Source organism: Tachyglossus aculeatus, chromosome 4 (genome assembly GCF_015852505.1).
Source record: "Tachyglossus aculeatus isolate mTacAcu1 chromosome 4, mTacAcu1.pri, whole genome shotgun sequence".
NCBI lineage: Eukaryota > Metazoa > Chordata > Mammalia > Monotremata > Tachyglossidae > Tachyglossus > Tachyglossus aculeatus.
Genome location: NC_052069.1, coordinates 14,382,395 through 14,394,331, shown reverse-complemented (window position 1 = coordinate 14,394,331; position 11,937 = coordinate 14,382,395). Strand labels below are relative to the sequence as shown.

Sequence of the window (11,937 nt, the reverse complement as noted above, 5' to 3'; positions counted from 1 at the left end):
TTTTCTGCATCTCTCCACTTCACTGCGTTTCCCACTATCTTCAAATCTCATCTGAAAGCACATCTTTTCTCCTTCACTTCCTTTTAATTTCTCTGTCCTTCTATTATTAGTCTTTTTTTTTCCCTTTCATAAATAGCTTTCGACGCTATCTGGATTGTTAATTTCCCAGGATGTTTAGGATTTAGATTGAATGTCAGACGACATGCAAATTCACCACTATCATCAAACATCTATTAAGAATCTCCTGTGTATGCGTGGCTACAGACTGGGAAACTGGTTTACACAGTAAGCGGGGAATGAGGCCTCTGCCTTCCGGGAGGAGGGTATCTCTAAGGCTGCATTATGGTGTTTTTCTCTTCTTATGCAAGAGTTTTGCATGCAAAATCCATTCACAACAGCCTAGTACAATGTTCTGCGCTGTAGTTTCATGAACCAGTAGCCCCGTGGTCTTTGTTGTCCAGCTTGGTCAGTTTTTTTCTTAAGTTCTTGTCGAGTTTGTCCACCACACAAGACACCGTACGTAGCCTTTGTTTGTAAAACTTTGTCCCCAATTGCTTAGCCTCAGTGGGCACTCTCTCTACATCAGGCTCTTCATCACTCCACTCTCCTCTGACCGCAGAGACTTCACTTTGGATCGGATGGATACCCCATCATCCTGCTTTTCCTCCTTGCCCCTGCTAATACTGACTTTCTCAGCCCTCCGTTGGTTTGCTTCAGATTTGTTCCCTCATCTGCTCTTAGCTCATTCAACCAAGTAATCATTGATATTTATTGAACACTATTTATTTATTGGTATTTATCAGTGAAAGCGGAGCACTGTACTACGATCTGAGAGGCTGTAAGCTCGATGTGGGCGGGGGAAATGTGTCTGTTTATTGTTCTATTGTACTCTCCCAAGTGCTTAGTACAGTGATCGGCACACCTGAAGCATTCAATGAATACAATTGAATGAATGAACCAAGAGATGTGATCCCGTCTTCAGGGAGCTTACAGTATAGATGAGGAGAAATGCATAATATATACATGCATAACATAATATATGTTGCCAACTTGTACTTCCCAAGCGCTTAGTACAGTGCTCTGCACACAGTAAGCACTCAATAAATACGATAGATTGATTGATTGATAATATATTACAGGTAGGTGAAGCAAACAAGTGTAAGGACATATGTGCTGTGGGGATGGGATGAGTATCTTCATGTTTAAGGGGTATGGACTGAAGTGCATAGGTGATACAGGAAAAACAGAAAAAAGTTCGAGGAAATGAGAAGTGAGTCAGGGAAGGCTTCCTGGAGGAGATGTCCTCTTAGTAGGGCTTTGAAGATGGGTAAGAGTGGCGGTTTTGCCAAATGTGAAGGGGGAAGGAATTCCAAACATGCGCAAGAAGTCACAACCCTCCAGGCTCCTTTCTGAGTCCCCTCCTATTCTCCATCTATACCTACTCCCTTGGACAATGCATTATCTCTCATAATGATAATAATAATAATAATAATAATAATAATAATAATAATAATAATAATAGCATTTCTTCAGCACTTACTATGATGTGCCAAGCACTGTTTTAAGCACTAGGGGGGTACAAGGTGATCAGGTTGTCCCACGTGGGGCTCACAGTTTTAATCCCCAACTTCCAGATGAGGTAACTGAGGCCCAGAGAAGTTAGGTGACTTGCCCAAAGTCACACAGTTGACAAGCGGCAGAGCCGGGCTTAGAACCCATGACCTCTGACTTCCAAGCCCGGAGTCTTCTCACTAAGCCATGCTGTTTCTCTCATGGATTCATTGGCCATGGGATGATTCCTAAATCTCCATCTCCAGCTCCGATCTCTCTCCCTTTCTGTAGTCTCACATTTTCTCCTGCCTTCAGAACACTTCTTCTTGGGTGTCCACCAACATCTCAAACTTAATATGTCCATACCATAACTCCTTATCTTCCCAAACAAACTCTGCCCTCCACATGATTTTCCCATCACTGCAGATGGCACCACCATCCTTCCTGTCTCACAAGCGCATAATTGTGCTGTTATCTTTGACTCGTCTCTCATTCAAGTCACATATAATAATAATAATAATAATAATAATAATAATAATGGCATTTATTAAGCACTTACTATGTGCAAAGCACTGTTCTAAGTGCTGGGGAGGTTACAAGGTGATCAGGTTGTCCCTCGGGGGGCTCACAGTCTTAATCCCCATTTTCTAGATGAGGTAACTGAGGCATAGAGAAGTTAAGTGACTTGCCCAAAGTCACACAGCTGACAAGTGGTGGAGCTGGGATTTGAACCCATGACCTCTGACTCCAAAGCCTGGGCTCTTTCCACTGAGCCACGCTGCTTCTCATATCAGTTCAGCCTTCACAACTAGGCCAAAATCTGCCCTTTCCTCTCCATTGAAACAGCTACCTCATTAATCCAAGCATTTATCCTATCCTGCCTTGATTACTGTGTCAGCCTCCTTGCTGACCTCCCTGCCACCTGTCTCTCCCCACTCGAGTCTGTATTTCACTCTGCAGCTCAGTTCAGTTTTCTACATGTTTCTCAACTCCTCAAGAAATTCCAATGGTTGTGTATCCACCTCTGCATCAAACAGGAATTCCTTGCCATAGGCTTTAAAACAATCAATCACCATGCCCCCCGCCCCCGCACCTCCCCGATTTCCTACTATAAGCCAACCCTCACAAATCGCTCCTCTAACGCCAAGACTGTGAGCCCTCTGTTGGGTAGGGACCGTCTCTATATGTTGCCAACTTGTACTTCCCAAGCACTTCGTACAGTGCTCTGCACACAGTAAGCGCTCAATAAATACAATTGAATGAATGAATGAATGAATCTCTCTTGCCACTGACCCTTCATCCATTTTCTGCCTCTGGCCTGGAACACCCTCCCTCTTCATAGATGAGAAGCAGCGTGGCTCAGTGGAAAGAGCCCGGGATTGGGAGTCAGAGGTCATGGGTTCTAATCCTGCCTTTGCCACTTGTCAGCTGTGTGACTTTAATCAAGTCACTTCAATTCTCTGAGCCTCAGTGACCTCATCTGTAAAATGGGATTAAGATGGTGAGCCCCACTTGGGACAATCTGATCACCTTGTATCCCCCCCCCCCCCCCCCAGAACTTAGAACAGTGCTTTGCACATAGTAAGTGCTTAACAAGTGCGATCATTATATGACAAATTCTCCCCCTTTGAACTGTAACTGTAAACAGAGAAGCAGCGTGGCTCAGTGGAAAGAGCCTGGGCTTGGGAGTCAGAGGTCATGGGTTCAAATCCCAGCTCCTCCACTTGTCAGTTGTGTGACTTTGGGCAAGTCACTTAACTTCTCTGTGTCTCAGTTACCTCATCTGTAAAATGGGGATTAAGACTGTGAGCCCCCAGTGGGACAACCTGATCACCTTGTATCCTCCCCAGTGCTTAGAACAGTGCTTTACACATAGTAAGCACTAAACAAATGCCATCATTAGTATTTTTATTAAGCCCATTGTGAGCAAGGGCTATGTCTGTTTCATCATTGTCTTGTATTCTGCCAAATTCGTAGTTCAGTGCTCCGTGCACCGTAAGCGCTCAATAAATAAGATTGATTGATCGATTGACTGTAAGCTTATTGTGGGCAGGGAATGTGTCTGTTTATTGTTGTATTGTACTCTCCCAAGTGCTTAGTACAGTGTTCTGCACATGGTAATTGCTCAATAAATATGACTGAATGAATGAATGATTAATCATTCTCCTCACCTTTAAAGTCCTATTAAAAGCACATCTGCCCCAAGAGCCCTTCACCGATTAAATCTTCATTTCCCCCTACTCCCTCTCCCTTCTCTGTCACCCTGGCACTTGGATTTTAGAAGCAGCATGGCTTAGTGGAATGACCATGGGCTTGGGAGTCAGAGGTTGTGGGTTCTAATCCCAGCTCTGCCACTTATCAGCTGTGTGACTTGGGGCAAGTCATTTAACTTCTCTGTGCCTCAGTTACTTCATCTGTTGGGGATTAAGACTTTGAGCCCCATGTGGGACAACCTGATTTCTTTGTATCTACCCCAGAGTTTAGAACAGCGCTTGGCACATAGTAAATGCTTAACAAATAACATCATCATTATTATTATTATTATTGTATGCTTTATTCAACCCACTCTGAACCCTACAGCACTTATGTACATATCCATAATTCATTCATTCATATGAATGTCTGAATCCCTCTCTAGTCGGTAAGATTGTTCTGGGTGGGGAACATGTCTGCCATCTCTCTTATATTGTACCCTTCCAAGTGCTTAGTGTATTATTCTGCACACAGTAAGCGATGCAATTGATTGATTAATCAGTGGTGAGAAAGATGAGAATGAGGCACGGTATGCAGATTGATATTAGATGAACTATTCATTCATTCAGTTGGATTTATCAAGCGCTTACTGTGTGCAGAGCACTGGGTTGTGGTGGAAGAGGAACAAATATAGGTAAGATGGAGAGAGCTGATTGAGCGCCTTACGGCCTCTGTTTGATAGGGACAGTGATGAACAACCCCTGGAGATTTTGGAGGAGTGGGGAGATGGGTACAGAACGATTCTTTAGAGAAATGATGAGGGGATCAGAGTGAAGTATGGACTGGAGATGGATGAGACTGGAGACAAGGAGGTCAGCAAGGTGGGGAGACAGGTTAAGAAAAGTGCTCAGACCAGTTTGGATGGAGAGGAAGCAGGATGGCCTAGTGGATAGAATGGGCCTGGAAATCAAAAAGAAAAGAGAAAGCTCTATACTTGTCTGCTGTGTGACCTTGGGAAAATCACTTAATTTCCCTGGGCCTCAGTTACCTCATCTGGAAAATGGGGATTAAGACTGGGAGCTCCATCTCTGTGTGGGACAGGGACTGTGTCCAACCTCATCTGCTGGAATCTACCCTAGCACTTAGAAGAGTGCCTGGCACATAGAAAACGTTTAACAAATGCCATGAAAAAACAGAGGAGAGGGTGGATTCTGGGGATATTTTGAAAATAGAACTGATAGGATTTGGAGGCTGACTGAATATGTAGGATGAGGAGAAAGAGGAGTCAAGGGTAATGCCAAAGCTTTGACTTGTGAGACAGAGAGGATGGGGATATTATTCTGTTCATTCTAGTCTCACAAACTGGCACTTTTGATTCTTCTCCTATTTCTAATCATCTGATAGTCCACGATGTCCTATATACTGAAACAGACTCTAAATGACTCTCCATCGTTATGTTCTTCAAATCCACATACCCTATCCAGATTACATCAGTCAGCTAGAGATGATGATATCAGTACCCTAAAGTGTCTGTCAGATTTCTCGTTCCTCCTTATGGCCTGCTTCAACATTTACTGGACACTTATGATGTGCAAGAACTGAACACTTTGGACAGCCATGAAGGATAAACATTAAATAATTTACATTCAATGACAGACATAGGTTAAATAATTTCTGAGCATGCCAATGTGACTATAAAGATAACGCATACATAAAGAAAAGAAAGAAATGGTTAATTTCAGGGAAATTATACCTAAGAACCAGTTTCATACCTTACTCTGTCCATGTTCTGGGTCCCTTTCTCTTCCTTTACAATCCACTGAGAGGCTCATTCACTTGCATGTCTTTCACTGGCAACTCTATGTGGAAGATTTTCAAATTCTAGACTGTGAGCCCACTGTTGGGTAGGGACCATCTCTATATGTTGCCAACTTGTACTTCCCAAGCGCTTAGTACAGTGCTCTGCACACAGTAAGTGCTCAATAAATACAATTGAATGAAATATATCTTGCTGGCCTCAATTAGTGGTATTTACTGAGGATTTAATGTCTGCCGAGCACTGTACTAAGCACATGGGAGAGAACAAAAAAAATGGCAGCACCTGGCTTTGTGGTAGAGCACGGGCCTGAGAATCCCAAGGACCGAGGTTCTAATCCCAGCTCTGCCATTTGTCTGCTGTGTGACCATGGGCAAATCAATTAACTTCTCTGTGCCTCAGTTCCCTCATATGGAAAATGGGGAATAAGTCTGTGAGCCCTATGTGGGATAGGGACTAGTTCCATCCAGTGAGCTTGTAACCACCTCAGCACTTAATACAGTGCCTGGCATACAGTAAGCGCTTAACAAATACCACAGTTATTATTGTTATTTATAATTATTACCCAATCCCTACCCTCAAGGATCTTACAGTCTAGTGGGAAATGTTACAGTCTAATATGATCTGTCATCATAACACACATGTCCTTCTGACACCTCAAGCTCAATATGTCTGAAATTGAAACTTATTTTTCCCTCCCAATCCTCTGTTCCATCTTTCTCATCACAGTTGATAAACACCCATTCTTATCATCTCTGGAACTTTTAACCTGGGCTTATCCTTGACTCCACTCTCTCTGTCGAGTCACATTTCAACCTTGTGAAATAACCGTAATAATTGTGGTATTTGTTAAACACTTTCTCTGTTCAAAACCCTACGCTAAGTGTTGGGGTAGATACAAGGTAATAAGATTAGATACAGTGCCTGCCCTAAATGTCCCACAAATCCAGATACTTGTTATATCCCAGTTTGATTACCACCTCCACCTCCTCACAAACCTCTTTGCTGCCTCTCTGCCCCCTTTTTAGTCCATACTTCCCTCGGCTTCTCAGATCATTTTTCTAGAACATCCTTCTACCTATTTCTCAAAAACTTTCAGTAGCTACCCGTTCCTCTTCTTACCATACAGAAACTTCTGACCATTGGCTTTGAGGCTCTCAATCAACACCCTCATCACTACTCATTCATTCTCCTGTCCTACATCAGCCCACCCATCTATTTATTCTAACTTGCTCACTGTGCCTCATTCTTGTCTCTCCCAACTCTTGAAGAAGAAGTGGTCTACTCTGAAACTATGGCCCAGTGTCCACTAGTAAATTTTCTGGAAAATTCAAGTCAAAGATCAATCAATCAATCAATCAATCGTATTTATTGAGCGCTTACAGTGTGCAGAGCACCGTACTAAGCACTTGGGAAGTACAAATTGGCAACGTATAGAGACAGTGCCTACCCAACAGTGGGCTCACAGTCTAGAAGCGGGAGACAGAGAACAAAACCAAACATACTAACAAAATAAAATAAATAGAATAGATATGTACAAGTAAGAATAGATATGAAACCTCTTTCGTGCTCATGCTCTCCCACCTGGAACTCTTCACATCAGCCAGACCATGGATCTCATTATTTTCAAATCATCCATCCATTTAATCGTATTTATGGAGCACTAACTGGTGCAAAGCACTGAACAAAGCACTTGGGAGAGTACAATATAGCAATAAACAGAAATATTTCCTGCTCACAATAAGCTTACAGTCTAGAAATGCTTTCTGAAATCTCATATTATCCAGGAGCTTTCCAGATTAATTTCTTTTCTCCCCAGCGTTCGTCTCCCCAACTGTCCTTCTGGAAATTTGTTCCATCTATGCATTTATGTACATGCAAGTACCGACAGTACTTCTGTACACGCCTCATCACTTAAGCATTATCCTTCTTACATATCCATTTTCCTTCTTCCTCCTCTGTATTTATAATTTTAGTATCCGCCTGCCCCTCGTCATTGTAGGTTCATGTCTAGTTACTCTATTTTATTCTCCCACGTACTTAGTAAAGTGCCTAGTGCACAGTAGTTTCCAAATAAATAGGATCAATTGATTAAGATTATTGGGATGCTTGAAGCACACGCACTTTTTCCCAGGGTAGTGAGAATGCCAGAGAAAACGTGCACTCAGACTGTGTCGACAATTTTACATTTTCCAGATATTTCAGTCCAAAAATATTTTGCTACATAGGGAAATAACTGAGAGCAGAGCTTATGTTTTTTGACCTGAATTTTCCAGAAAATCTCCTAGTGGAAATTGGGCCATAGTTTCAGGGTAGACCACTTCCTCTCTATTTGAAGTGTAACTACCCTATGAAATACTGATATGATTATAGTCTGTGATATATTCATACACCACTCATAAAGGGCTGAAAATTACCCAGAATGGTTGTGTGGCATAAGGACCAATTGCTTAATGGTGGATACGAGTGCTTACTGAAATTTTTTGACACTGAGTTGATTTTCCAAAGTCTTTCATGTGAGAATCTGAATGATCATGGGCTAAATGGCCTGTAAGATAACTGCAATTTAAATGAGAGCATAATTTGTTCACTCTTAAGCTCCTCCAAATGAATAAACAGAAGAAACATATTTCACCGGGCCATGGCCACATAATGAGCCTGGTTTTCGCTTCCGCACGCCGTGGGGTAGAAGGACTGCGCTACCTCAATCCATTAATCAATATTTATTGAGCACTTATTGTGTACAGAGCACTGTATTAAGTGCTTGGGAGAGAACAATGCAACAATAGAACAGTCACATTCCCTGCCACAATCAGCTTGCAAACAAAAGCTGTGAGGAGCAGCGTGGTTCAGTGGAAAAGAGCATGGGCTTTGGAGTCAGAGGTCATGGGTTCAAATCCCTGCTCCGCCAATTGTCAGCTGTGTGACTTTGGGCAAGTCACTTAACTTCTCTGGGCCTCAGTTACCTCATCTGTAAAATGGGGATTAAGACTGTGAGCCTCCCCATGGGACAACTGATCACCTTGTAACCTCCCCAGCGCTTAGAACAGTGCTTTGCACATAGTAAGCACTTAATAAATGCTAGTATTATTATTATTATTATTATCATTATTATTATTATCATTATTATTAAAGGGGGAGACAGACATTAATGTAAATAAATGTGTATAAGGAAGCAAAGTGGTGAGGACCATCTGAATTTCAGAGCAATTTTAGGGACTATCAAGATCTCTCTAGTGGTAGACTTTATTCAAATTCAACAATAAGAATACCTGTGGTCTTTGGCATCGACTTAAGAAGTTGGGATGATTTGAGGTGTTTGTTAAAGTCCTAAAGATGCCTCGTTAAGGGAAAGAATTGAAGAAACTTTGACAAGCAAATAATAATAAATAATAATGATGATGATAATTGCATTTGGTAAGTACTATATGCTCCCCTCTCAGGGTTGCACCTGGTGAGTTTCCAGTGCTCTACCAGTCTCGATTATGGGAGGGAGTCAAGCAGTGGCATATCCATTCCATTCCTAGCTTGGGCAGGGGCTAGTGACTGGAAGGCAATCTGCTACAAGTCAAAACTCACCTGTGCTGGGCAGCAGCGGCATGGAAGGGAGTCGCGGGTGGTGATTCGCGGGTGGTGATTCGTGTTTATTCATTCATTCATTCATTCAATCATATTTATTGAGCGCTTACTGTGTGCAGAGCACTATGCTAAGCACTTGGGAAGTACAAGTTGGCAATATATAGAGACGGTCCCTACGCAACAGTGGGCTTACACTCTAGAAGGGGGAGACAGACAACAAAACAAAATATATTAACACAATAAAATAAATAGAATAAATATGTACAAATAAAATAAATAAATAGAGTAATAAATGCATACAAACATATATACATATATACAGGTGCTGTGGGGAGGGGAAGGAGGAAGGCGGGGGCGATGGGGGGGGAGGGGGAGAGGAAGGAGGGGGCTCAGTCTGGGAAGGCCTCCTGGAGGAGGTGAGCTCAATGGTAAAGCACTTCCATATTTTTACCAAGTAAGCTCTCTGGATTTGCAACCAGCATGATTGCAAATGGAGGTGGGGCGTTCTGGGAGAGATGTGTCCATGCTGATGCTAAGTCAGAGATGACCCAGCAGCATGAGACAAGACAACTATGTGCTATTTTCTCTGCTAAGTACTGGTGTAGATATAATGCAATTAGATCAGACATAGTCCCTGTCCCACAAGGGGCTCATGGTTTAAGGAGATAGAGAACAGGCATTAAATCCCCATTTTACAGTTGGGGAAACTGAGGGACAGAATAGTTTAGAGAACTGCCCAAGGTCACAGAGCAGGCAAGTGGCAGAGGCAGGATTAGAACCCCTCTACACTGATGCAATAAAGCAGGATTGAGTTATCGATCTAGTCCTTTTCACTCTAATCTATGTAACTAGTCTTGAATATCTATGAAGGGTTAGAATTCAATTCTGGACTTTTGAGAAACTTTCAACTCAATAAGGAATGGCCCTCATTGAAAGTTCTTGACGAAGTCATTCAGCAGGAACTGCTATATGCTGGTGACTATGGCCTGAACAGTAATAGTTATAATAACAATAGCCTGTCAGTCAATTGTATCGATTGAGTGCTTATTAACTGCAGAGCACAGTACTAAGTGCTTGGGAGAGTACAATATAGCAGATCTTGCCCACAGTGAGTTTACAGTCTAGATAGGGAGACAGATATGAATGTGAATATATAAATTACAAATACGTATGTAAGTGCTGTGGGGCTGGGAGGGGGGATGAATAAAGGGAGAAGTCAGGGTTATGTGGAAGGGAGTGGGAGAAGAGGAAAGGAGAACTTAGTCAGGGAAGGCGTCCTGGAGGAGATGTGATTTCAGTAAGGCTTTGAAGTTGGGGGGAAAGTAACTGTCTGTCAGATATAAGGAGAGAGGGCATTCCAGGCCAGAGGCAGGTTGTTTGAGAGAAGTCAGTGGTGAGATAGACGAGATTGAGGTACATAGTAAGCACAGTTTGCACACAGTAAGCGCTCAATAAATGCGATTGAATGAATGAATTGAGGTACTGAGAAGGTTAGCATTAGAGGAGCTATTTGTTCCAGCTGGGCTGTAGTAGAAGAGTAGAGAGAGGAGGTAGGTATTATAATAATAATAATAATTGTAGAGCACTTACTATGTGCTAAGCATGGGGGTAGTAGTATTAAGATGTTCAGATCAGACACAGTCCGTGTCCCATGGAGCTTCTCGGTCTAATATGGAAGGAGAGCAGTTATGCCCATTTCACATGTGAAGAAACTGAGGCTCAGAAAGGTTAACAGAATTACCCAAGGTCACACGATAGGCTAGTGGTGGAGATGGGTTTGGAACTTGAGACGGCTGATTCCCAGACCCAAGGGCTTTCCACTAGGCCATGCTGCTTTCCAAATACAGACCTAAGAGACTATGCAAACGATCTCAGACCATCCTGCAGAATCTCCAAAACTCTTGAAATTCACACAAAGCCTGAATGAGACTGAAGCAGGGGGAGGATAACTCGATGGGGGCTGGGACGGAGGTCTGTGGGTGAAACTCAGTTGCGGATGTCACATCTTGGAAGTGGGCACAAGTCCAGATTCATATTCCTTTCCTAAATGAACTGATTTGGTTCCTCTTCTGGACCAGGGCTACGCCTACTCCATCACCAAGACCCGCTGCACACAATCAGATCTTGGGCCCTGCCTCAAAATCAACTGACTTCATCTCCTAGGCAGTTCATTATCCAACAGTGCACAGGAAAACAAGGAAGTGAAAAACTGAAATGAGAAACTCAAGACAGAGCATGGTTAGTCATAACAAAATGTCAGGCTGAACGTAGCAGAATATCTACCGTGCAATTGCAGGGGCCAAACATTTATAGAGCTGTGACACGTCAACATTTTCCAGATTCATTTATTCATTCAGTCATATTTATTGAGCATTTACTGTGTGCAGAGCACTGTACTAAGCGCTTGGGAAGTCCAAGTTGGCAACATATAGAGACGGTCCGTACCCAACAGTGGGCTCACAGTCTAGAAGTCCAGATGTTCCATCTGTGTTCAGCAGAATTAACCCAGGATAAACCCAGAGAAGCAGCGTGGCTCCGTGGAAAGAGCCCGGGCCATGGAGTCAGAGGTCATGGGTTCAAGTCCCGGCTCCGCCAATTGTCAGCTGTGTGGCTTTGGACAAGTCACTTCACTACTCTGGGCCTCAGTTACCTCATCTGTAAAATGGGAATGAAGACTGTGAACCCCCTGTGGGACAACCTGATCACCTTGTAACCTTCTCAGGGCTTAGAACGGTGCTTTGCACACAGTTAGCGCTTAATAAATGCCATTATTATTATTATAAATGTTTTAAAGCAAT

General features: G+C 42.9%; 1 non-coding gene across 1 annotated transcript; it reads left to right on the top strand.

The window, feature by feature from the left end:
* Nucleotides 1-8,993: 8,993 nt before the first annotated feature.
* LOC119928087 lies at nucleotides 8,994-9,129 on the top strand. The gene has a single exon (XR_005451043.1). It is a non-coding gene; the product is annotated as a small nucleolar RNA SNORA7 (small nucleolar RNA).
* Nucleotides 9,130-11,937: the final 2,808 nt, after the last annotated feature.